We start from the raw sequence: 22,509 nt of genomic DNA, 5'->3' as shown, positions 1-22,509 counted from the left end.
TTGGGTCATGTAAGCTCACTAGAACCACCATAGGGCTTTCATCTTATGGCAAATTCTCTTGCTCTCTTGCATAGTTGAATCTCCTGACCAGTCTTGACTGATGAGATGTAATGGACTATGCAATGTGAATGCAATATTAATGACCTAAAAATGAAATGTATATACAAATGGGAGGTGAAAATTTGAGGTGCTACACTATCTTACCCTCATAATTTGACAATACCATGTTGTGAGGTTTGACATCAGTGTCGAACATACCTATCTTCTTTAACATGAATTGGGGCATCAAATTGATTGTTGCTCCTCCGTCCACCAGAACTTTATTCACCCCTACCTGTCCAACTTTGACCTAATATATAGGGGCTTGAGGTGACTCTGTATCCCTTGGTGAGGCCTTTCAAAAAGAGAGTTTTGCTCTTCGATAGCGCCGCTGTTGAGAACATAGTAACACACTGGTTTATGCTTCACCATCTCCACAGTATCCGCTTCCTCATTATCTTCAACCTCCATCTCCTGGTTATATTCGTATGGAAGGATTGAGACTATATTGCAACTCATATTAACAGAAGACACTCCGTCGGACTCGAAGTCGTCAGTGAGCATTTCCTCCTCTCTTACTTGTTCCTTCTGAACTTCTTGACTTTTGTTTTCATCTGGAAACAACTTCCTTCCTACAGGTGGTTTGATCAAATTCGTGACATTTGGGGGAACCTTGACGCTGCTGGATTCTCCAATCTCTTTTGGATTCATCTCTCTTTCAGCCTTCCTTAACCTCTGATGTCTTCTCCATTGGGATCTTGACATATGATTCTTTCCTTTGTAGTTCTCTAGCCTGATAGCCTCTCTCTTAGATGCCTGGAACTGTTTTCTTTAATCCTAAGTGGTTCTTCCTCCATCCTCAAAACTTCTCCACTTTCCTTTCTTCGACCCCGCCTGAGTCCATTTGTCCTCAGGGACTTCTGCTGGCAATTTAAACATAACTCTTTTCGCCCTTGGGTAAGGGCTATCTAGCCTCCTAGGTGCTCCCCTCTTGTCGAAGATATACATATTTGGGTTACCTCCATATCCGTCCCAACCTTGGTTAGATGAGATTCTTTCGAACCCTTCAGCTAATTCTCCGTTGTACACTGCCCCACACCTTGGACACATCAAGCATTCCGTTTCGTACTTGTAGCAACGCACGATAAAACCAAGAAGGCTTTCTCTTGGCGTGGGATACACCTTCTGTAATTGGCTTTCCTTCCTCCAATTTCTCTCAGTCTTTGTTCGTTGCCATCTTTCATAATCCTCAGCCACCCTTCGACATATCCTGATGCTGCACCTTAGGCACATCAACATTTCAGAATTGCTTTTGTGACATCTCCAAAGGTATTCACGTAGGCTTTCGTTGGCTTTGGGATAGCCAAACTGCATCCCCTCTTGCTCCATCTTCAAACATTTTCCACTTCCTCCATTTCTGGGGGGGGGGGGGTGTTTCAGATCCACCATGTTGACACCTAGACTGGCGCCATCAGTGATTGAAATTTTCTCGAATTTCTTCCTTAGGCCCTCAATAGCCTCTGTTGCTTTCCCCTTGAGACCTTCAGTGGCCCTTGGTTCGATGTTAGCACCCTGTTTACCTTTGACAGAGATTCCAAAGGGAACATCGTGATTTAGGCCATCAGTAGTTTGCTTTCCATCTAGCGCATGGCCTTCAGTTCCTGTTGCCTTTACAGCCTCCACTTCCCCTACGTCAATCATGTTGATTTTGATAGGTTCATCATAATTTGTATCAGCAATATTGAGGGGATCAACGTCAACCTTCATCTGGTTTTTTCCTTTGTCAACGAACTTGAGGCGGCCATCCCTAATTGCATTCTGAATAAGATCCCTGAAAAGAAAGCATTGTGAGGTTTTATGGCCTAAAAAATTGTGATATTTACAGAAGCCTCTTTTCTTTCGTTGTTCTAACGGAGGAATTTTGGTATTAGGAGGTACTATCATTTGACCATCTTTTACTAATAAATCGAAGATCTCGTCACATTTGGTAACATCAAATGTGTAAGTCTTTTTTGGAAATCTATCACTCTTTTCAGTTTCGACAGAGTTCCTGCCATTCGAAGGTGTAAGTAATTTGCAGGCATAAGGTGGTGCTTCTTTTAATTCAGCCAAATCCACTTCGAATTCCTCAAGACCATAAGGGTCATCAGAGATTTCAGACTCTCCGTCTTCGAATTAGACATAAGCAACCCTCTCTTTCTTATAATTCTTATTCGCTCTGGCCTTTTCAGATTTTAAGCGTTCGACCTGTCGAACCCTGTCTGCTAATTGGGCCATATCTCTTAGATGCTGGGTGTAGCACCTCAAATTTGCACCTATCATTGTACATACATTTTCATATTAGGTCATAGCATATCATGGTCCATTGCATAGCATTGCATTGCCTCTTTTGCCTCAAGTGCAAGCAAGTCAAGAAATTAGGTCAAACTGATCAGGAGATCAGTCAGTCAAGCAAGCAAGCACAAATTCCATTGAGCCAAGGCCTTAGGGTTGGTCCAACATGTTCACATGACGTGAGGATCCATTTGAAGTGTTTTGGTCAAGGATTGGATGTTCAGAAGTCATCAGTCAATGCACAGTCAGTCAGAAACCCTAAAAGTCAACTGTTGGTCAACTGTCCATTTAATCAGTGATTTGATGATGGGATTTGGTTTGAGAGAGCTCATTCATGTCCCAATAGGCCTCATATATCATGTCAAACACCATCATGGAAGAATTTGAAGCCAGATCAGAAATTTCCAAAAATGGAAACTGGACCTGTAACTGAAACTTACCAAAAATGGAAAGTCTTGATCCTCAAACTTACATCATGATACAAGCTTCAAATGAATTTTTGCCCAACATGTAAGTTGAAGATCTTGTTCTCCCATTTCCAAAAAGTCCAAGAACTCTCAATTCCCATGTGTGGTTGGCAAGTTATGATCGAATCGATTTCAGAAAATCTTGAACTTCAAAAGGCCATATCTCTCAAACCATTTGGCCAATTTGGGTGGGGTTTTTTCCTACAAGTCACATTTGTTCCCCTCTTTCCAAAAATATAAATTTCATGAGCCAAAACTTCACCAATCAAAATGGCATTTTTTGACTTGTCTCATTTTAATTCAAGTTTGACCAAGGGTTGACTTTTTGATTTAGCATTCTTTAAACCACTTGGCCATTGGAATATGTTCAGAAATGTCATTTAAAGTATGTTTGAAAGCTCAATTATGCAGTACATATGGCCATTCTCTAACTTGCTTGAAATTTGGACAAAAGTACAAGTTTCACCAAATCCATCTCACCATCTCATTGGACCATGCTTGGTACCTCTCATAGCAGATTTCTAACATCATTTTTCTATCAATTGGAACCTCATTTGCAGCCTACAAACCAACAGAAAAAAAAGCCATTCCTTGCTTGCTTGAATTTTGGAAGAAAGTACATGTTTTCACTAAATCCACCCATACTTCCATAAACCATGGACTGTACCACAACATAGCAGAGTATTATTCATCATTTTTTCTGTCATTTGAAACACAACTAGCATCCATCAAACACACTGCACACAGAACTCTCTCTCAAAAGAAATTCACCTTGCTTTTGCCTATCAAGAAAAAGCTGTCAAGAACTTCCAAAAGTACCAAGCACTGCCTTGTCTTAAAACACTGTCCAAGCATCATTTTGAGACCAAGAGCAGCCACACAAGCCACACAAAATCAGTTGGCCTAAGCAGGAACTCACTCATGCTAAAAAATCACATCTTGGCCACTTATCATTTTCTGTCAAGAACTTCAAAAGAACAAAAACCTTGCCTGGCTTGATACAAGATTTCCTCATCATTTTCTGTCAAATAAGAACACTGGCAGCCACAAAACACACAACCAGAAACCCTGTTCTCTCATTCTCTAAAAATCCATCTTGCTTGCCTTTTTCAAAAACAGTCCAAAACTCTCAATGAACTAAGCCTTGCCTTGCCTAAAAAACCATCCAAGCATCATTTTGAACTGATTTGCAACATCATTTTCCACCTGTAAGCAGCAATAGCAGCACTGGTTTTGCACAGCATCATCCATGACAGTCCAAATCTTGAGCCATTGCAAGGGTTACTGAACCAAGCCACCTTCATCAACCATCATGTGGAGGACCATAGCTCATCTGTTTCAACCTCTCATGGCTTAATCATCACTGCATCTCAACTGTGCTTCAAAATAGGTGAGTTTTCGACCTCAACCTTTTCAAAAATCGTGATGTACATCTTATAGGTCTTTTCACCATGAACACAATGGGCTTTGATTCATAAAAAACGATTGCATATTGAGGGAAATACATGGATTTAAAGTTTCACCCTCAAATGTGTTTTTGTTTGGTTCTTGATTGTTAGTATGTTTTGATGAAAAATGATGATGGATTCTTGTTGACCTTGCCGTGCTGATCATGTCTGTATATTTAATTGCCATTTCTGGAAAAATTTTGGACGAAATCGAATTGGGGATGAAGATGACATAACTGTGTAGAAACCCTAGCTTTCAAATGTGTTTCCCAGAATTTTTGGTTCTCTTTCACGTGCATGGCTTGGCTTGATTCCAACAACCAATAGGAACATTTCGTTCCTTGGCCCAAAACGGCATCGTTTCAATTAGTGGCCATGGGAATTACAAAATTGCCACTGGCGTGGCATGGGACATATTAAAATAAGTTGTTTTCTTAATTCTTATTTCATTTAATTACTCAAACTTACAAAAATCATTGCGCTTTCATTTGTAATCCAAATTTGATGGGATATTTTGCATCATGTCCATCTTGATCTCTACTTTTTTATCACATTTTTTCCAGAATTTTTGGATGTTTGGTTTTTAATTGGTATGAGGGTTTGTGACATGTATGCATATTTTGTACACTTTGCCAAAACATTTGTGAAATGATGATACTTTATCCAATGGCTCCCAAATTTTTTGTGCTTAAACTAGACACACTCATGGTGATTTTAGTGTAGAGTTTGTGAATTTATCATTGCTGGTTTGTGAGATATGATTTTTTGAATTAGGGTGTGACAATTTGTGTCACACCATTGATGTCCAACTTCATGATTTTCATTACCATGCTTCTTGACCTCCAATTGATCTGATTTTTTGCATGAACCTACTCTTGTATGTCTAGTTTACATGTGAATTTTCTTGGAATTATTTGTGGCATTTCCTAATTGTTTGAGATTTTCTCCCCTGCTTGGTCATATGTTGACTTTTTGTGACACATGTTCCCATTTCATTTGTGAAATTCTCATACTTTATTAGATGGACATGAAATTTTACATGAGATAACTAGACATCCTCATCTTTGCCATGGTTTTGGTCCCATTCATTTATCATACACCATCTCTGATTTATGATTTTTCTAAGTTGATGCATGTTTGGTTGACTTCTTTGAGCATGTTCAAATTTGCTTTGACTTTCTGATTTTCATTGACTGCCTTCCACTTGTCCAAATGAGATGAAATTTGACATGCTTACCATGCTATGTGTTGGGTTTGATCATGATTTATTTGGTGATTTTTGGAAATGTTTGAGATTGGTTTTGATGCAAGTCTTGCTGTTGACTTCTATGAGCTTCTGTTTGCTATACCTTGACCTAAATTATTCATGAAATGATGATGATGATTGATATGAATGTGAACCCAATTGGTTGAGTCTCTTAATTGTTTGAACATGATTTTGGATGCTTGCCCCTTGCTGTTTTGACTTTTCTCATTCATTTTTGACCCTAGGCTTGTCCTAGTGGTCCTGTTACTCACCTTTGAGCTTGTGTTTTCAGGTTGACCAACAAATAACCAATGAGACCATTTCTTTTTGATTGAGTTTGCTCAAATATCATTGCCTAACTTGTTTGTTTTGTAGGTGGCTTGGCTCACATGCCCTAAGCCTGGTGCCTTGCACATCCATGTGCCTCTAATTAACTGTTGGTGTCTGTTTCTTTTTGCTTTGTTTGAACTTGCATACTAACATCTGCTTGACTGTTTCAGGTGCTTTTAGTTGCTTAGTTCCTTGTGAACTTTTTGCTTTGCTTTGCTTGTATAAGCAATTTGCATTGAGGTATGACTTCCTAACTTCATGTAGTCTGGAAGACCTGGCCTGTTACTTGGCCAGGCAACTGTCTGAAGTCCTCCTTAAGAGGCAATGTTTGTGATTGTTTAATTTTGTCCCTGCATAGAGTCAAAGTCCTCCTAAGTGAAGAGGCAATTGGCAGAACCCAAGGGATAAGCAACCTATCCCCTGCTATTCAGTGTGTCTTCTGTTTTGCTCACACCACTGTGTTGATGCATTACAGATAAAAACCCAAGATCTTGTGCAATTGCACAGTTGAGTCAGTATCTAATGTGTAGAAGGGTTCCCACTTTCTGAACCCACACATTCTTGTCTTAAGCTCTCCCAGGCCAGGGATAAGAGCTGTGAAGTCTTATCTTCACTCACCTTTCATCTGCTTCACCTTAGCCCCTCAATGGCAAGGTTAAGAGCACATTCACCCAGTTCCAGAGGTTTGTTTGTTGAGGTTGATATGACCCCTCGACTAAAACCTAACCCTTGTTTGAGCCACTTGCTTGTGTATAGTGTATGCTATCTGTGCTTGTAGGATTGTTTGACTTGCTTCCTGTGCAAGTTAGGATTGTTTGACTTGCTTCCTGTGCAAGTTAGGGTTAGTTTAGACTTGCTTCCTGTGCAAGTGGGTTTTGCTTGGCTTGCTTCCTGTGCAAGTTAAGTGTGTGTGTGGCTTGCTTCCTGTGCAAGTCATGACTAGGATAGGCTGGCTCCCTGTGCCAGTTAGCTAGAAACCTTAATTTAGGGATGATTTTGCATGATAACATCTAGGCTCGAGTCGTAGTCTCCCTAGTGTTGTGTCTCCCTCTGTTATCTGGTTAGGCTAGTCCTTTATCCCTCTGTAGGGGAACTACGTCGCCCTGATCCTCATACCAGATGAGGTACGTAGGCAGGAGATTGAGCTGATCTCTCCGGGCGCCTGTGTCTTTGTTTTGTCTTGTCGTGTGCTTGGAAGCTGATGTAAGTCCATCGAATGGCAGATAGGTTCCAGTGTGGGTTTGTTGGTTCGGATGCTGATGTAAGTCCAGTGATTGGCATTCAGGCTCCACGTTTGCCTCTTGTGTGTGTTTTGGTTCGGATGCTGATGTAAGTCCAGTGATTGGCATTCAGGCTCCACGTTTGCCTGTGTGTGTTTTGTTTGTTTGTGTGCGTGTCAGCCGAGCTACGAATGCTCTGATTCTTCTCTCGTCCGAGAAGATACGTATGCATAGGATGCGACGTCCTAGCGAGCATGTGTCGTTTCCCCAGTCCGAACTACTTCGACTCTGATGTCTATGCCTGATAGACTACGTAGGCCCAGGATGCGACATCCTGCCGAGTCAGTTTCAGTCAGTTTCTTGTGCCTCTTTCAGCCAGTGTGTGTGAGTGTTTGAGCAGTGTTTAGCAACCAATATTCCTTCCTTTTGTGCGTGGATCCCGTAGAGTACTACGGATGCGTAGGGGTGCTAATACCTTCCCTTCGCATAACCGACTCCCGAACCCATTCTCTTTGGTCGCGAGACCATGTTCTTTCCTAGGTTTACTTCGAGCGTTTCCTTTCCCTCTTTTGGGATAAATAACGCACGGTGGCGGCTCTGTTGTTCTTGTTTTCCCGCCGGTTTTTCGCGTGATGCGACAGCTGGCGACTCTGCTGGGGACGAAAAGAGAAGTTGACCTGTGCTGGTCCATCTTCCCTAAGCGAGTCTCTCCTAGCGCTCTCTAGGTTAGGGTTTTGGTTGCTTTGCGCTGCTTTATTTATTGCATTCATTTGTATATATTTGCATTTACTGTTTGCATTTATTGTTTGCATTAATGTTTGCATTCCTTCATATTCATTTGCTGGTTGTGCTGTGTTTCTCTGTTTGGGGTGGGATTACTCGAGGTAAAAGGCCCAATACCCAGGCTATGAGTGAAATCTAGGAAACCTAGGAATAGAGTGATTCATGGGAAGCGGGTGGTGTACGCCACTTAGCGGAACATTGATATCACGAGCAGTTCAGACCCTGGTGGGGTATCATCGGTGCATACATCGGGTGTGCACAGGATGATATTCTGCGAAAGGTTATTTATCCTGCGTTTCTCTTGACCTTACCCTGGCCTAGACTACACCCGTGAGTGGGGAAGGGTTTGATCATTCTAACAGGTACAGTTGGTGACTCTTGGTACTGATGGTGACTATGGATTATGGGCATTTATTTCTGGGACGCCAGAGTTCTGTCCGTGGTTTATCAGCGGGTTCCGTTTATTTCGGATCCCCGGGTTGAATTGAGAGTACTCGTTCAGAGGATCTGTCTGTCACCCGTTCAGTGGTTGTTCCTGTGAAGATAGTGATATAATCTCCGGTTCCGTTTATTTCAGAACCCCCCAAGTTGGATTTATGGTGACTTGATCCCACAGATATGACTGGTTCAGAGAAGTGTTGGGCTTTCAGATGACTTGGTGGCACAAGGGCCTGCATTCATGCATTTGCATCATATCATCTCGCATTCATCTGCATTCAACTCATGTCTGTCCGTACTCAGGGTCCATTATTTTTTAAATTAAAAACCCCGGTTGAGAGACATTCAGATGTCAAAATGTTGTTGATTAAATTTTATCTGTCTCAATGAAACCAAAAAAAAGAGGACTGAATATTCCTAGTACGGACAGACATTGCATGTGTGAGTCATACTAACCCGTTTGCTGTTTTGTAGGTTTCAGTATTCAACCGGTGCGCATAGCTTGTCTGTTCAGATAACCTGCTGGGGGTCAACAAATCCAAGCTGATGGATCTTCTCAACGCCGACATCCTTGAACTAAAAGAGATGATGAGGGAGTTGTTCAGTGTTGTGCAAGGACTTGCCTTGGGGCAGAAAGCCATGTCTGAAAGATTGGAAAGGATTGAGAAATGGCTGATAGTGGAGAAAGTTCAGGAGAAGGCTCCGTCCCCCGAAGTGAACAAACCTTCCGGTACTGTAGCAAGGAAACCCTCCGACAGTGGTCCATTCAAGAGGGAAGTTGAGCCAGTTGGTGTGCCTGCAAAGAAAGAACGTGGTAAAGATCGTTATCACCCTTACGCTACCACTGTATCCACTCCTGTCAGCAAATCACCTGTTCAACAGCAACAACTGCCACCTCAACAGAAGACACCGAGAGCTGAAAGCCAGGTGAAGAAGAAGAAAGAGGATCGTCAGTTTGAGGAACCACCCGTGACTTACGCCCTTCTGTTCCAAAGGTTGATGGATCTTGCTTTAGTACGGCCAAGGATATTGATTCCCCTAGAACGGCAGAAAAGGCCACCAAACTATGATGAGAATGCCAAGTGCGAGTTTCACTCTGGGGCACCCGGACACAACATTGAGGGCTGTAGAGCTTTTAAGCATGTCGTCCAGGACATGGTGGACTCCGAGACCATTAACTTGGCCCAGATTATGAAGGGAGATGTCAACCCTGTGCCCAGAAAGGGTCCTGTAAAAGTCAAGATGGTGAAGAAGGCCAAGAAAGGATTGGAGATGACTGAGGAGGATCAGCTAAAGGTTCCAATGGCTGTGGTCCCAAAACCTCTGGAGCGGGATGGAGTTTTCCCTGTTAGTGATAATTCTTGTGCGATCGTCACCATAGAGGGAAGTGTATTGATGAAAGACACGACCCAGAAGATGAAGGAAGTAGAAATGGACGATGTAAGGTGTGGAGCACCCCATCTGGCAGTTGAAACCGTCCAGGTAGAGAAGGCCTTTGTTGCTGAGAAAGAGAAGAAGTTGTCCATTTCTTCTTATAAACAAGCTCTGGAAGTGGTGAGAAACAAAGAGGCGCAAGGCTGGGGAAGGATCATTGACATCGTGATAAAGGCAGACATGTTTGGGGTCGGTTATCAGCCGGATTTAGAGTCGTCTAGACCAAATAGAGGATGCCGCCCACCATACACCTTCGTCAGTGCAGGGATGTTGGATCCTGGTCATGCCCGTTCAGTGGGTGAAGATGTTGACAGCAACCGCAAGCTTGAGGCGTGGATAAAGTCGTGCGTACCAGGCGACTGGAAGGCCTCCGAGAGCATCACTGTCACTCATTCTGAAGAGTAGTATTTCTGTTTTTCAATTTTTGTTTGCATGAAAGCCATACGTTTTGCCCGAAACGTAATGGTCCATTGTAAGGGCCATCTCATGTGTTTCATTATGCAACATTTTGCATCAGTAATGAATGGATGTTTTTGTGGTTAAAAGCGGTGTTCCCTGTTTTTCATTTAATTTTGCAATTTAAAAAAAAAAAAAAAAGAAGAAAAAAAAAACAAATAAAAATGGCAACGTTTTTTTTTCATTCTCTTTCCTTTTGATTTTGTCTCGTTCCAAAGTGATTACTCTCCTGATCTCACCGATAACGATTTGGTTACACCTCTGTATGACTTCGACAATTCGATCTATCATGCCAGAGAAAAAGGCGAAGAAGATTGTGATTTGCTGGAATTAGCCAGGTCATTGAAACAGGAGGAGAAGGTGATTCAACCGCACGAGGAGCGATTCAAGATTATTACTCCAAGCTCCGCCGAGGTTAGAAAGCAAAAGCTGAGGCCGACAAAGGATGAGAAAGAGAGAAGGTGTGAATAGACTATCAAGGTGCGAGCAGAGCTAATCAGAAAGATGCATTCCCGGTACATCACAATGAGGTATTGGTTGATTATATGGCTCAGGTCTCAGTGTTTATCTTCATGGATGGCTTCTTGGCCAAGACCAGATTGAATTGTTGCCAGAAGATACGAAGTAAACCAGGTCCATCACACAAGGGGCACCTTCTTGTTCTAAGTTAATGTCGTTCCGTCACATGAGGCCGGTGCCACGTATCAGAGGTCTACGGTGACTTTGTTTCGTGATATGATTCATCGTGAAAGCAAATGCCATGTTGATGACATGATGGCAAAGTCCCAAGCAGAACAGGGGCATCCGGTAGACTTGGGGCAAGTTGTTTGACCAGTTGAGATAACTCATACTTTTGAGTCTGAATCAGTGCACTTATGGAGTGTTGTCCATCAAGCTACCGAGGCTTGTTGTGAGCAAATCAGAGGAATCGAGGTCGATCCTGCTAAAAAAAAAAAAAAAAAAAAAAAAGGGGTAAGTTGTGGGAACCTCTGATTCCGATACCTCAGTGAAAGAAATAACTGTTAATCCGGTACTTGATAACCCTCGAGGGGTCTACGAGGTGCGTATTGAGTCAGCATGACTAGTCTGGTCGAAAAGAGTATGCAATTTACCTAAGCAAAAAGTTTATCGACTGTGAAACAATACACTCACTGTTCGAAAAAACTTGATGTACTTCGGCATAGGCTGCTCGCCGACTGAGACAGTGTATGCTGATTCATACCACTTTGTGGATGTCCAAAACGGATCTGATCAGATATGTGTTTAAGAAGCTAGTAGCAACCCATGGAAAGGTTATCAACCAAGGAAGTTTGAGGTCCCTGATGAGGACATCTCGAGGTACTCAAATCGAAAGATTGAGAGTGACTGATCCCGGAGGAGGGGTCTGACCCCGAATCCGAACGGATTTCGATGTCTGAGGGGGAAGGAGATGAGGTGAATAAGTTAGTGCTTCCCGGATCACAGTTGGTTGCACCAACAATGGTGGCTGAACATAAAGTCTGTATCCTGGATGTTGAACCAGGGGATGTGTATCTTCCTGGGGCAGTGTCTTCCTCAAGAAATATGAGAAATCAGAGAAAACTGAAGGGATAAGGACTCAGAATGACACGTTGAGCCCAATTGAGGGAAAGGGCTGACAGTTACCTGGCATGGGGGCATTGTACCCAGTGAACGAAGCATGTTGATAACCAAGAAGTGTAACCTCGTGTGTACCACGCGGAAGAGTTGGTTGAAAAAGATCATTCCTCCTCAAGACGATTGTGGGGCAAGAGGACAAACAGTTATGAATGTCCATTCGTGGTCAAGAGGGTCCCATCTGACAGAACCTTGTTGTTTATGACCACGGATGACGACGATTTTCCATTCCCTGTGAATGCGGACGCAGTTAGAAAATACTTCGTGAAAGAAACCCGCTGGAAAAAAAAAAAAGAATAAAGAGTCCAGGCAAAAAATGGGCATCCCGGCGAACCAAGAAAAAAGAGAAAAGGTTCGGGCAAAAGTTAGGGATAATAAAAGAAAAGAACTGTACACCCGGCAAGTTGAAAACCCGCAAGGGCGACTTGGGCAAAAAGGGGTATCCCGGTGGACTGAAACCCGAAAGGGCGGTCCAGGCAAAAGAGGGAATGAAACGAACAACTGCGTCCAGCATGATCGTTTGTGCTCTTGATGACTTGGCTAATCTCCGACAGAGGCCGATCGGAAGTGTCTTGTTCAGAAGACAGAAAGCGCGGAAAGTCCTGAGGACATATGAGGTGTAACCAAGTTGGAACCCGATGAGATCACGGTTCCGCATTGCCAATAGGATAGAATTTTTTCCTTTATGCGCAATCACCTCCTTCCAGGGTTTGCTTCTTGTGTGTTGCTCAATTCTGAGCCATCTTTTTGTTTCAGTCAATAAAGTGTGTGTTCAGTCAAATAGTTTTGTTTTTGTTTTCATTACCGCTTTGATTACGAAAACATCCGTTCGTTTTGATAAAGAATACTTGCATTTTGAAGCATAGAGGTCCTTTCCGACGCATGCATGTGAGATTAAAATCTGGAAATCTCACTCGGAAGTTTTGTGTGACCTAAGTGTTAGAATATTGAAACACCTGAAGGCATACCTGGGGCACGCTTTTATCTGACGATCTCTTGTGCAAGTACTGTTAGACATCTTCATTCACTTGCCAGTGGTAATATGAACCTTTTTGACAAGAGATCCCCTCAGAGTCCAAATCAGGGGCAAGGAATAGTTGAACGGTGAAAAGACAGTGAAGAACTACGACGACGATCCTGGAAAGTTAATCAAGAAGACTCTTCAAAGTCTGATGATTGGAAAGTTTGTATGAATACCAGGAGTTCGATCCCCGTGGAGTACGGACGAGATTGGGAATACAAGATGATGGAGCAGAAAAAGTCCAGAAGCGTCTGGAAGTTCGTAAAAGAGGAAAACCGACACTATAGGTGGGCGATGGATGCCGCTGTTCGGCGACTCGACAGGTGTTCCGTGTCTAAAAAGCTGTATTTCCCCAGTAGGTGTGAGAGCGTTACCTCCATAACAGATTCGAGATCAGTGTCTCCTCAGCAAGCCTAAAGGTGGCCGTATCCCCGGCGGAGTTGTGACTGTTTTCCAAGTCTGAAGCTGTCTTCCCAGCAGAGGTTGTGTTGATGTTTTTTTTCCAGCAAGGTTTGTCTTTCCCCAGCAGAATGGAAGTTGACATGGTTATAGGATCCCCAGCACAGTTCCTGGAGTTCCCCGGTGTTGTCTCTGAAGGAGACGTGTGTTTATGCATTCAGCATTTAGATAAGCATAGCATATCGCATCATTAGTGCATAGCATTTCCATGATCCTGGGGCATTGTGTAAAGCAAGAAAAAACTCATGCATCAACATAGCAAGCATATCCATTAGCCCTAGGCCGTGGTGACCAGCCGAGATTGGGTTGTTGGAAAGAGTTTAGCATCGCGCCATTGGATCGGCTTTAGAATTGGGTTCATCAGCATGGTTGAGAGGTTGGTGTTTTCCCAACAAGTGATTCCTCAGTCGAGTGGGTATCCCCAGCAGTGTTACTCCCCAATTGTTAGTGTCTTGCCAGCTTGGGTCTTTTTTCCTTAAGCAGATATGGGTGTGTCTGATCTCTCCCTGTAGAGTCTACCCCTTAAGCATAAAGTGTCAATCTTTTACTGCCATTTCCCCACTGAGATACATCCTCGTGGATGATGGTTGCTTCCGTTCCCTCCCTAATGGGATGGGTTTTCCCTATTGAGTTCTTTCCTCATTAGGATGAGTCTTGACTCAGTCTGCCTTTTTGGATCGATCCTGAATTGGCTTCTTGTTGGCTGTCTCTTGTGTTTCCCTGGGGCATAAATGAATAGTTGCTCACTAACCGGCACTCATTCATCTTACCCTCAGTGGAATTTGGTGGCTTCTACCCACTACCCGGTAGTTGTAAGTCCTATCTTTGTGGTTTTCTACCTACTAGCTGGTAGTTGTAAAATCCCACTTTCATCCCCTTGTTGGAGTTGACCGTCTGTGTGTTCATCCTATGCATGACTGGTTACTTTTCCGTGGTTTTCTGCCTACTAACCGGTAGATGTAACCCCCTCTTTGCAGTTATCAGTATCCGGTTTGTGATATTGATATTCTTTCCCCTCTGGATAGTTGCCTTGATCAAGCAGTATTGTCCCCATTGGGTCTTCACTTTCTTTTTGGATACTTGCTCCGAGTTAGCAACTTTATCCTCATTTGATTGGTCATCTTTTGCATACCTAGTCTGGTACCCAGATGCCTTTCTTTTCGGTCGATTATTCATTTAACAACCTACAACCCGGTTATGGATAATCTTCCATGCGAGGTTATTATCTACGTTCTGACGGCTATAGATAATATATCTCATGCACTCTTTGGTCAATCTTTCGATTGTTATCACCAGCAGAGTAAGATTCGTATTCCTTGTGGAATCGAATGTCCATCCTTTAACAAGACTGCTTTTCTAGCCCTCTTCAGGATGTTGAGTGTTTTGGAACACAAACCAATTCACGCTTTTGGCACTCAGGCCAATTTTTCCGGTATTCAGACCGAAGAAGTTTCCGACGATCAGGTCGATGTAGTTATGTTTTTCCGGTATTCAGACCGAAGGAGTTTCCGACGATCAGGTCGATGTACTCATGGCACTCAGGCCAATTTTCCGGTATTCAGACCGAAGGAGTTTCCGACGATCAGGTCGATGTACTCATGGCACTCAGGCCAATTTTCCGGTATTCAGACCGAAGGAGTTTCCGACGATCAGGTCGATGTACTCATGGCACTCAGGCCAATTTTCCGGTATTCAGACCGAAGTGGCGTTCAGGCCAATTTCCGATTTTCAAATCGAAGAAGTAGTCCTCCTCTCCGTTGGTGTCGATAAACGTCGAGTTTTTCCTAGTCATCCGATGATGTCTGGTTGTGCCCCCCTCCATGCAGAGTTACCTCTCCGTTGGTTTAGATAAATGTCGAGTTTTTCCCGGTCATCCGTTGATGATTTGGTTGTGTTCACTCTCCCCAGTAGAGTTTCCTCCTCTCCGTTGGTGTCGATAAACGTCGAGTTTTTCCTATTCGTCCTATGACGTCTAGTTGTACCTGTCCCCATGTGGATTTACCTCTCCGTTGGTCTTGGTAAACGTTGAGTTTTTCCCATTTCGTCCGTTGACGTATGGTTGCATCTCTTCCAGTCATTCATTAATGTTTGGTTACCTCTCCGTTGGTCTTGGTAAACGTTGAGTTTTTCCCATTTCGTCCGGTGACGTATGGTTGCACCTTTTCCAGTCATTCATTAATGTCCGGTTACCTCTCCGTTGGTCTTGGTAAACGTTGAGTTTTTCCTAGTTGTCCGTTGGCATCTAGTTGTGATTTTCTTTTCCCATTCATCGTCGTTGCGATGTCTGGATGTGGCCGTACCCTTTGAAAACAAAAACCGAAAAAATATATACCCAGTAATAAATATCAAACCCCAGTGGACGTTTCCATTGGTGGATCTCAGTTGGTGCAAATTTCTACGGTTCTTTTGTATTCAATCCCTGTTTACCCTGAAAGTCTGACAGCCATTGCTATCATCCGTTCGGGTTCCCAGCTGATTGAATAGGGGCAGCTGTAGCACCTCAAATTTGCACCTATCATTGTACATACATTTTCATATTAGGTCATAGCATATCATGGTCCATTGCATAGCATTGCATTGCCTCTTTTGCCTCAAGTGCAAGCAAGTCAATAAATTAGGTCAAACTGATCAGGAGATCAGTCAGTCAAGCAAGCAAGCACAAATTCCATTGAGCCAAGGCCTTAGGGTTGGTCCAACATGTTCACATGACGTGAGGATCCATTTGAAGTGTTTTGGTCAAGGATTGGATGTTCAGAAGTCATCAGTCAATGCACAGTCAGTCAGAAACCCTAAAAGTCAACTGTTGGTCAACTGTCCATTTAATCAGTGATTTGATGATGGGATTTGGTTTGAGAGAGCTCATTCATGTCCCAATAGGCCTCATATATCATGTCAAACACCATCATGGAAGAATTTGAAGCCAGATCAGAAATTTCCAAAAATGGAAACTGGACCTCTAACTGAAACTTACCAAAAATGGAAAGTCTTGATCCTCAAACTTACATCATGATACAAGCTTCAAATGAATTTTTGCCCAACATGTAAGTTGAAGATCTTGTTCTCCCATTTCCAAAAAGTCCAAGAACTCTCAATTCCCATGTGTGGTTGGCAAGTTATGATCGAATCGATTTCAGAAAATCTTGAACTTCAAAAGGCCATATCTCTCAAACCATTTGGCCAATTTGGGTGGGGTTTTTTCCTACAAGTCACATTTGTTCCCCTCTTTCCAAAAATATAAATTTCATGAGCCAAAACTTCACCAATCAAAATGGCATTTTTTGACTTGTCTCATTTTAATTCAAGTTTGACCAAGGGTTGACTTTTTGATTTAGCATTCTTTAAACCACTTGGCCATTGGAATATGTTCAGAAATGTCATTTAAAGTATGTTTGCAAGCTCAATTATGCAGTACATATGGCCATTCTCTAACTTGCTTGAAATTTGGACAAAAGTACAAGTTTCACCAAATCCATCTCACCATCTCATTGGACCATGCTTGGTACCTCTCATAGCAGATTTCTAACATCATTTTTCTGTCAATTGGAACCTCATTTGCAGCCTACAAACCAACAGAAAAAAAAGCCATTCCTTGCTTGCTTGAATTTTGGAAGAAAGTACATGTTTTCACTAAATCCACCCATACTTCCATAAACCATGGACTGTACCACAACATAGCAGAGTATTATTCATCATTTTTTCTGTCATTTGAAACACAACTAGCATCCATCAAACACACTGCACACAGAACTCTCTCTCAAAAGAAATTCACCTTGCTTTTGCCTATCAAGAAAAAGCTGTCAAGAACTTCCAAAAGTACCAAGCACTGCCTTGTCTTAAAACACTGTCCAAGCATCATTTTGAGACCAAGAGCAGCCACACAAAATCAGTTGGCCTAAGCAGGAACTCACTCATGCTAAAAAATCACATCTTGGCCACTTATCATTTTCTGTCAAGAACTTCAAAAGAACAAAAACCTTGCCTGGCTTGATACAAGATTTCCTCATCATTTTCTGTCAAATAAGAACACTGGCAGCCACAAAACACACAACCAGAAACCCTGTTCTCTCATTCTCTAAAAATCCATCTTGCTTGCCTTTTTCAAAAACAGTCCAAAACTCTCAATGAACTAAGCCTTGCCTTGCCTAAAAAACCATCCAAGCATCATTTTGAACTGATTTGCAACATCATTTTCCACCTGTAAGCAGCAATAGCAGCACTGGTTTTGCACAGCATCATCCATGACAGTCCAAATCTTGAGCCATTGCAAGGGTTACTGAACCAAGCCACCTTCATCAACCATCATGTGGAGGACCATAGCTCATCTGTTTCAACCTCTCATGGCTTAATCATCACTGCATCTCAACTGTGCTTCAAAATAGGTGAGTTTTCGACCTCAACCTTTTCAAAAATCGTGATGTACATCTTATAGGTCTTTTCACCATGAACACAATGGGCTTTGATTCATAAAAAACGATTGCATATTGAGGGAAATACATGGATTTAAAGTTTCACCCTCAAATGTGTTTTTGTTTGGTTCTTGATTGTTAGTATGTTTTGATGAAAAATGATGATGGATTCTTGTTGACCTTGCCGTGCTGATCATGTCTGTATATTTAATTGCCATTTCTGGAAAAATTTTGGACGAAATCGAATTGGGGATGAAGATGACATAACTGTGTAGAAACCCTAGCTTTCAAATGTGTTTCCCAGAATTTTTGGTTCTCTTTCACGTGCATGGCTTGGCTTGATTCCAACAACCAATAGGAACATTTCGTTCCTTGGCCCAAAACGGCATCGTTTCAATTAGTGGCCATGGGAATTACAAAATTGCCACTGGCGTGGCATGGGACATATTAAAATAAGTTGTTTTCTTAATTCTTATTTCATTTAATTACTCAAACTTACAAAAATCATTGCGCTTTCATTTGTAATCCAAATTTGATGGGATATTTTGCATCATGTCCATCTTGATCTCTACTTTTTTATCACATTTTTTCCAGAATTTTTGGATGTTTGGTTTTTAATTGGTATGAGGGTTTGTGACATGTATGCATATTTTGTACACTTTGCCAAAACATTTGTGAAATGATGATACTTTATCCAATGGCTCCCAAATTTTTTGTGCTTAAACTAGACACACTCATGGTGATTTTAGTGTAGAGTTTGTGAATTTATCATTGCTGGTTTGTGAGATATGATTTTTTGAATTAGGGTGTGACAATTTGTGTCACACCATTGATGTCCAACTTCATGATTTTCATTACCATGCTTCTTGACCTCCAATTGATCTGATTTTTTGCATGAACCTACTCTTGTATGTCTAGTTTACATGTGAATTTTCTTGGAATTATTTGTGGCATTTCCTAATTGTTTGAGATTTTCTCCCCTGCTTGGTCATATGTTGACTTTTTGTGACACATGTTCCCATTTCATTTGTGAAATTCTCATACTTTATTAGATGGACATGAAATTTTACATGAGATAACTAGACATCCTCATCTTTGCCATGGTTTTGGTCCCATTCATTTATCATACACCATCTCTGATTTATGATTTTTCTAAGTTGATGCATGTTTGGTTGACTTCTTTGAGCATGTTCAAATTTGCTTTGACTTTCTGATTTTCATTGACTGCCTTCCACTTGTCCAAATGAGATGAAATTTGACATGCTTACCATGCTATGTGTTGGGTTTGATCATGATTTATTTGGTGATTTTTGGAAATGTTTGAGATTGGTTTTGATGCAAGTCTTGCTGTTGACTTCTATGAGCTTCTGTTTGCTATACCTTGACCTAAATTGTTCATGAAATGATGATGATGATTGATATGAATGTGAACCCAATTGGTTGAGTCTCTTAATTGTTTGAACATGATTTTGGATGCTTGCCCCTTGCTGTTTTGACTTTTCTCATTCATTTTTGACCCTAGGCTTGTCCTAGTGGTCCTGTTACTCACCTTTGAGCTTGTGTTTTCAGGTTGACCAACAAATAACCAATGAGACCATTTCTTTTTGATTGAGTTTGCTCAAATATCATTGCCTAACTTGTTTGTTTTGTAGGTGGCTTGGCTCACATGCCCTAAGCCTGGTGCCTTGCACATCCATGTGCCTCTAATTAACTGTTGGTGTCTGTTTCTTTTTGCTTTGTTTGAACTTGCATACTAACATCTGCTTGACTGTTTCAGGTGCTTTTAGTTGCTTAGTTCCTTGTGAACTTTTTGCTTTGCTTTGCTTGTATAAGCAATTTGCATTGAGGTATGACTTCCTAACTTCATGTAGTCTGGAAGACCTGGCCTGTTACTTGGCCAGGCAACTGTCTGAAGTCCTCCTTAAGAGGCAATGTTTGTGATTGTTTAATTTTGTCCCTGCATAGAGTCAAAGTCCTCCTAAGTGAAGAGGCAATTGGCAGAACCCAAGGGATAAGCAACCTATCCCCTGCTATTCAGTGTGTCTTCTGTTTTGCTCACACCACTGTGTTGATGCATTACAGATAAAAACCCAAGATCTTGTGCAATTGCACAGTTGAGTCAGTATCTAATGTGTAGAAGGGTTCCCACTTTCTGAACCCACACATTCTTGTCTTAAGCTCTCCCAGGCCAGGGATAAGAGCTGTGAAGTCTTATCTTCACTCACCTTTCATCTGCTTCACCTTAGCCCCTCAATGGCAAGGTTAAGAGCACATTCACCCAGTTCCAGAGGTTTGTTTGTTGAGGTTGATATGACCCCTCGACTAAAACCTAACCCTTGTTTGAGCCACTTGCTTGTGTATAGTGTATGCTATCTGTGCTTGTAGGATTGTTTGACTTGCTTCCTGTGCAAGTTAGGATTGTTTGACTTGCTTCCTGTGCAAGTTAGGGTTAGTTTAGACTTGCTTCCTGTGCAAGTGGGTTTTGCTTGGCTTGCTTCCTGTGCAAGTTAAGTGTGTGTGTGGCTTGCTTCCTGTGCAAGTCATGACTAGGATAGGCTGGCTCCCTGTGCCAGTTAGCTAGAAACCTTAATTTAGGGATGATTTTGCATGATAACATCTAGGCTCGAGTCGTAGTCTCCCTAGTGTTGTGTCTCCCTCTGTTATCTGGTTAGGCTAGTCCTTTATCCCTCTGTAGGGGAACTACGTCGCCCTGATCCTCATACCAGATGAGGTACGTAGGCAGGAGATTGAGCTGATCTCTCCGGGCGCCTGTGTCTTTGTTTTGTCTTGTCGTGTGCTTGGAAGCTGATGTAAGTCCATCGAATGGCAGATAGGTTCCAGTGTGGGTTTGTTGGTTCGGATGCTGATGTAAGTCCAGTGATTGGCATTCAGGCTCCACGTTTGCCTCTTGTGTGTGTTTTGGTTCGGATGCTGATGTAAGTCCAGTGATTGGCATTCAGGCTCCACGTTTGCCTGTGTGTGTTTTGTTTGTTTGTGTGCGTGTCAGCCGAGCTACGAATGCTCTGATTCTTCTCTCGTCCGAGAAGATACGTATGCATAGGATGCGACGTCCTAGCGAGCATGTGTCGTTTCCCCAGTCCGAACTACTTCGACTATGATGTCTATGCCTGATAGACTACGTAGGCCCAGGATGCGACATCCTGCCGAGTCAGTTTCAGTCAGTTTCTTGTGCCTCTTTCAGCCAGTGTGTGTGAGTGTTTGAGCAGTGTTTAGCAACCAATATTCCTTCCTTTTGTGCGTGGATCCCGTAGAGTACTACGGATGCGTAGGGGTGCTAATACCTTCCCTTTGCATAACCGACTCCCGAACCCATTCTCTTTGGTCGCGAGACCATGTTCTTTCCTAGGTTTACTTCGAGCGTTTCCTTTCCCTCTTTTGGGATAAATAACGCACGGTGGCGGCTCTGTTGTTCTTGTTTTCCCGCCGGTTTTTCGCGTGATGCGACACTGGGTATCTAACTTTTTCCTGATGGAATAGTCTAGACCTCCAGCGGCCATTTCGACCAACTCGTGTTCAGGCACTATTATAAAGCATCTAGATTTCAACAAACGGAACCTATTCAGATAATCATCTATCGGTTCGGTGAATTTTCTTTTGATGCTGGCTAATTCCTTAAGACTTATCTTAGTTTGGCCCATGTAGAATTGTTCATGAAACAATCTTTCCAACTGAGGCCAAGTATTTATGGAATTTGGTGGCAAAGTTGTAAACCATGTGAAGGCGTTCTTTGTTAAAGAACTGAGGAAATATTTCTTTCTTAGGTTCTCGCTGTTCGCCAAGTCCCCTGCCTCAGTCATGTATTTGGCTATGTGTTCAATAGTGGATTCACTAGTGCCCCCTGAGAATTTGGTGAACTTAGGGATTTTACAACCCCTTGGTAATTCTGTTTGTAGGACATATTCTGATAAAGGAGAGAAATAATTTGGTCGTCGAAGTCCTGTATTCAGACCATTCTGGGCCATGATTCTCTCTATCATACTAGTTAAGTCATTTTCCATCATGTTTTCCCGCCTGACCCTATGAATTACTTCGTCTGCATCATGGTCTCTATTAACCATTATCACTCTCCTAGGTTGTTCTTCAGGGACTTCCCGTTGAATTGGCTGTTGTGCTAACCTTGCCCCCATGACCCTTTCGTCAGACGCTTGCCTTGGTGGTCGAACCTGATCTATAGTTGGTTCCTCTTCTTGGATTATAACCTGGTTTGGTCTGCGTCGAACAGAAGATATGGGGCGCCTAGGAAATTTGCTATGCGTCCCATCTACGCTGACAATTGTTGGTATGTTTGGGCATTGTCAGTGTTAGTCCTATTCACATTCTGTATCAGGGGAGAAAAAATGGTATTCATTTCTCTGGCCAGAACTCCTACCATATCATGGTTACTGGCATCCATTTGTTGTCTAAAGGCTGCCTGGTTATTCGTTGTAAGGGTAGGTAATAGGGTGGGGATTCCTTATGGTTGGGTATTTCGACCTACATGGTTCATGCCAGAGCCATAATTTTGAATTGGCGAAATAACTGTATTATGTGGTTGAGTATACATGGAAGAATTGTTTTGAAGTCCTGCCATGGCAGTAGATGGAATTCCATATGGGTATTCTCTCAAAGGCCTAAAGTTCTCGAATCCTAGTGGCCTAGGGGTTGAAATTGCAGGAGTGTCTGCTACGCTTGTCATAATAGGCATTGTTGTCGAATTATGCAAGGCCATGGATCCAGATGTTGGTATGGCCTGTGCACTAGGGATCTCAGTGGATACATCAATCGAATTTGCT

General features: G+C 42.4%; 1 pseudogene; it reads right to left on the bottom strand.

Annotated features, from left to right (window-relative positions):
- Nucleotides 1–876: 876 nt before the first annotated feature.
- On the bottom strand, nt 877–21,864 carry LOC127087205 (uncharacterized; annotated as a pseudogene).
- Nucleotides 21,865–22,509: the final 645 nt, after the last annotated feature.

The sequence above is a fragment of the Lathyrus oleraceus genome, chromosome 1 (genome assembly GCF_024323335.1).
Source record: "Lathyrus oleraceus cultivar Zhongwan6 chromosome 1, CAAS_Psat_ZW6_1.0, whole genome shotgun sequence".
Classification (NCBI taxonomy): domain Eukaryota; kingdom Viridiplantae; phylum Streptophyta; class Magnoliopsida; order Fabales; family Fabaceae; genus Lathyrus; species Lathyrus oleraceus.
Note: the sequence above shows the minus strand (reverse complement) of the source record. Positions and strands in the feature narration are given on the sequence as shown.